Source organism: Neltuma alba, unplaced genomic scaffold, assembly GCF_004799145.2.
Source record: "Neltuma alba isolate B1F8T4 unplaced genomic scaffold, ASM479914v2 tig00006944_pilon, whole genome shotgun sequence".
Lineage (NCBI taxonomy): Eukaryota > Viridiplantae > Streptophyta > Magnoliopsida > Fabales > Fabaceae > Neltuma > Neltuma alba.
Genome location: NW_021634630.1, coordinates 32809 through 38073, shown reverse-complemented (window position 1 = coordinate 38073; position 5265 = coordinate 32809). Strand labels below are relative to the sequence as shown.

Sequence of the window (5265 nt, the reverse complement as noted above, 5' to 3'; positions counted from 1 at the left end):
TTTCCAGGACCACTGAGACATGTTTATGGCACCATTTTCTCATCTCAAAAAATCCACATGGCATTATATATATGCCTAAAGAGAGAGTGATGCTCTTCCCTTGTTCTTCCATTAAAATAATTAATAATATTTATTTCAAAGTAATCTTAATCGAATTCTTTCTACCGATCCACAACTTCAAGAATCTATCTTCAGGTACCAATACTATTTATTCATCACAGGGAATTCCTCAAATTTTTCTTAAGTCAAAAGTCAACCTCTGATATTTGACTTTGACTTTTCTTGGATGATATGTAAATAGGCTTTAAATTCTATTAAAGCCAACCTCTTCACTTTCTGGGGATAGAATTATTTTTAAAACCTGTGATAATTCCTCAAGTATTTTTCTCCATTTTCTTCCAATTATTTGAGGCCTCTGTGATAATTCCTCAAGTATTTTTCTCCATTTTCTTCCAATTATTTGAGGCCTCCCCATATTTTAAATAATTCCTTTTTTGAAAATATTCAAAATCAGTCAAAACCCTGGGAATTCTACAATTTCCTTCCAAGGGCATTTTGTCATTTTTAGCCCCATACAGGCCTTTGAACCTTATTCCTATTTTTCTGAAATTTTTTTGAAGTGGTCAGGCCTTAACATACCATTTTCTATTTTCTGGGATTTTCTGTAACATCCTACTCTATATACCTTTACGAAAGCAGATTTAAAAACTATGGTTGAGAGTTTACACTAAAAAGGTGGTATTTTTAAAACTTTTTATCTACTTTGACTCAAAACTTATAACTTTAAACTTTGAAAGTTTTATATGATATAATAAGACCTGAAATCATACTGTCGTGATCTAATAGCAACAACAATTTATCAGAGCTATACAGATGTTTCTATAGAAAACTCTACTTTTCTGCTTCAGCTCTAATAAATCATACTTGGTAAATCCTAAACCATTCATACTATAGATAGGTCATTAATATATGCATATATGTATGCTAAGTACCCAGTTATGCTAAGTTACCCCCAAAACACTACTCCTTATGGAGGTACATACATCCCATAAGTGGAAATTACATAACCTCACAAAATGAAATATAAGCATCACAAAAGGAAGGGGGAAACAAACACAAAAACATTCCGGATTAATTAACTAACTAAACACTAAGCTCTTCTTTCCTTCCACCTTAGTTAAGCTTCCACTAGCTTCTCTTTTCCTTTGGATGAACTAGGCCCTATGGTTAAATAGAAAGGAGGGGTGAGATTCAAAGAATCCCAGTAGCAGTAATCATATTTCATATATTATGCATGGTATAAAACTGAGCATGCAAAATAAGCCATGGAGAACAACACCTTACAAAATAACCGAACTGAGTAACTAACTGAAGCATATTCGCTATTATTTAACTGAATCCCATATAGCTGTTGCGCATAACTGAGTAACTGAATAACTGAGCAGCTGCTAACTGATTAACCGAGATTAACTGAGCATATACATACTGATTAGCTGAACAGCTGCTAACTGATAACTGAATAACTGAGCAGCTGCTATTTGATTAACTGCATAACTGTGCAGCTGCTATCTGATTAACTAAATAACTGTATAGTTGCTATTTGATTAACTGAATAACTATACAGCTGTTAACTGATTACCTATTAAATGCGCATATACTGGACAGCGAAATGCATGCACATGGCCATGGCAATAACTGGTAAGGCAATTTACATGTTCTCATGCTTAACTATAGCATTATGACACAAACAGACATGCAACCAAAGCAAAACATAAAAATAATGATTAAAGCTACCTTTCGCCTGCTCTCCTGTGCGGGTACCTTGCTCTTGGTTTCTTCTTGGTAAGCTAGGACACCAATTAAATCCTAACATTTCAAGTAAATATATAGGATGAGTTAAAATTGGGATTCTGGTCAACCCATAACTAGCTAAATCTTTTTATAACCCCTGCTCAGGTGTACTCTCTTCTCTTAAGGTAGCTGGTCATGTTGGCCTAAAATTTACACTTCATCTACGTATTTCTAAAAGTTTCTAACACTTCCCCTTTCTTATGTTTCTCTTAACTTCCTATTCTATTATGATTTAGCTAAGACAGTACGATTTAATTTAGTTATTAACTCTTCATGCTTCTTAAATAATTGCTTAGCATATCGGAACACAAAACAACAAACTTAAATCATCATTCAAATACTCTTCGATCATAAATAGCTATATAGAACATTAACTTGACATTTAGAGATATTTAAAAGGAAATTCAAATTAGTTCCTCAGGTCTAATTCACTCTTATACATTTCACAAACATCGATGGTTTCAGCAATCATTTCAGTTTCCTTTATTATCTGTTTTGAACATTTAATCTCACTCACATAGCTAAGAATAACAGTTTGACATCTAAACATATAATTCAGTGACTATACTTGAGCATTTGTTTAACACTATATATCAGCAACTTTATCTTTATAAATACCAAACAGCAACTTCTGTTAGATCTTTAGCTCTAAGCCTTTTATTCTCTTCATTATATTAAGCCTTTAATAATTCACACATTGTCATTCTTAATAAAACAGTGACCGTTTTATGTCCTTAACCTTTAAATTACAAAACATGAGATTGTAGTAGTAACATAATCAATTCTCACGCAGCAATCATGACTACTCTTGATAGAATTGAGAATTCCTTACTTCCAGTTATCACATATCACTCTAACCATTACAAATAGTGGGTAGCATTTATCATTGGTAATAGCTACAACAAGTTTATATCAATTTCCAACATTCAAGTTCAATGAGCAAGTATCGGCACATCCATTATGTCACATTCATACAACTTTATAATCATCTCACAAGTACGTTGCGCATTTCTCATTCATCAAGTATTTTCCAGATTATTCAGCAAACTTTTCCAAATTTAATATAATTCTTCAAATTGCCAATTAGTCATACGTTTTAGTTTTCTAAATGTTAGTTCTTTCATGAACAGAACCCATTTTAATATCTTCAAACACACAAAGCTGTCATTATCATCTACCAGTAGCATATTTAACGATCTGAATACTCATCTAATATTTCAGGTATTATATAGAAATTTACTACCACTTTCCTTGCTTCAATTACAAACTCAAAACATTAGAATAGTTCAAATGTCCACAGATATAATAATCCAATTTGAAGCACGAATAAGCAAAAGTCACATCAATAGCATTCTCAACATATTTCAGCTTCCAAAACAGCAATTAACAAGTTCAAATCAATTTTCAGCATCCATCTCAACCAGCAACAATAATACAACACGCATATATTTATATATATACATATATAGCTTAGTTATTCAAGCTTCAACAATTTAGTTTGGCCTCATGACAGCATCCTTGTTAAATCTGAATTATCATCCTTATTTACTGGCTATAATCATTTTCACTTAGCTTGACTATCATCCAACAGTCTCACCGGTTCCCTTAAGAAATCTAGCAGCATTTTAATAGTTTAAACCACTGTTGTAATATCAATAATAGCAGCATTTTGAAAGTTATATAAAGATACTCCAGCTTCACGCATCCAGATCACACAACCATACACATATATAGTTCTTATTCCTACGCTTCCTTGAATTGAAGGTGATGGCGCGCACATAGACAGCAACAAAGACAGTACATTCTGCTATATTTTCAACTTTCAAAATACTTACATATATAATATATATACGTGTACACACCGATTCGAAAAGTGGCAAGTTGCAACACAGTCATGTATATCAGTTTAAATTCACATGCAATCTGAGAACATAGATGAGCCCAGATTTCAATCAGTAATCATTCAAAGTATTCAATAATGCAATTTCAGTTTCAGCAACTTGGACGCCGCAGAAGATCAAACAGGGGCGTCCTTGCTACGGCTAAATACCAAAACAGATTTAAAACACAAAGCTTCAATCTCGGCAATATGACCCAGAATTTGAATGACATCTACCATCAGTGTTCAAATCTTTTCTTAAGTTTACTCAGTAAATTATTTTCCTTTAGTTTTAATCGCCTCTAATGCCCCCAAAACATCACCTAGAATCCCATGGCCCTCTCCCAACTCAGACCACTCTAATCGAAGAAATCAAGGACGGGAAGAGGCTGAACGGCTTACCTTGGTTAGACTCTAGTGTTGCATGTGGAATTCGGCCACTCTTCTCTCCTCCGCTGCACACTTTGATCTCTCTCTCTCTCTCTCAATCTCTCAATCGGCCTCCCACTGTCTCTCGGACTCTCACTCTAATATACACCATCAAGCTTGTTGGATACGATTCTTGTCTAACAAAATGAAGGGAAGCGTGTTGAAGAAAATCTGATGCAAGGAAATAGGTGTTTGAAGGTAGTGAAAAGGAGGCAGAGAACGTGACACCGAGGTAAAAATTTGGAAATGACCATCGAGGGAAAAGACACGTATAATTGGAGAAAAAGGCAAAAAGTTATTTATTTATTTTTTTTTTCCACAAGATAACTTATCTCAATTCTCTCCTTTTCTAAATTTTTACTTTAATCTTAAATAGTGTTTCAAAATTGATCTTTAGCATTTTGTAGGAGTTTTCTTTCTTTTTAGCTTCTTTGGCTCACTAAATAACTTTCCTAAATTTTGGAGGCTGAAAATTAACCTATAACTATTATTATTATTATTATTATTATTATTATTATTATTATTATTATTATTATTATTATTATTATTATTTTCGAATTTCTCAAGAAAATAAGCCTTTTATTTAGGAAAATAGATTTTAAATTATATCTACCCTTTTATTCATCCATAAACACATTTATCTCCAAAAATAGTCGTCTATAATTTTTTTCTTAGTTATTTTAGGTTACTATATATTTTTAATAATTATTCTTTTTTTATTTTCCTATATTTCTTACTCAATAGTAGACTTTATAGAATAATTATTTTCCTGAGGCCTTAACTAAATATTTATGCCTCTCAAACATCTTATAAATTTGAAGCTACAAAATTTGGGATATTACATTTTCGGGCATAATTTTCATTTTTGCCCTTGCCAGCCCAAAGCTTTGTGAAATTACAGTTTTGCCATTGGTTTGGCTTAACCTCAAAATTCACCTCATTGAGGCCTTCAACATAACCTTTGGCCTACTTTTATCTTTATTTCTCATTCTTGGACCCCGAGACTTCTTTTGAGTCTCTAACTTCCTCTTTTCTCAGTCCCACAAAACTTTCCCTTTGTGATTTAGTTCTTGAGAATCCCTCTGTCCTTCCAGGAAACCTCTGGG

The 5265-nt window shown here is 32.9% G+C and overlaps 1 long non-coding RNA gene across 1 annotated transcript; it reads right to left on the bottom strand.

The window, feature by feature from the left end:
* Window positions 1–1182: 1182 nt before the first annotated feature.
* LOC114751483 (uncharacterized) lies at window positions 1183–4214 on the bottom strand. The gene is made up of 3 exons (XR_003740751.1): window positions 4133–4214; window positions 1795–1866; window positions 1183–1221 (listed from the first exon to the last, which is right to left on the bottom strand). It is a non-coding gene; the product is annotated as an uncharacterized LOC114751483 (long non-coding RNA).
* Window positions 4215–5265: the final 1051 nt, after the last annotated feature.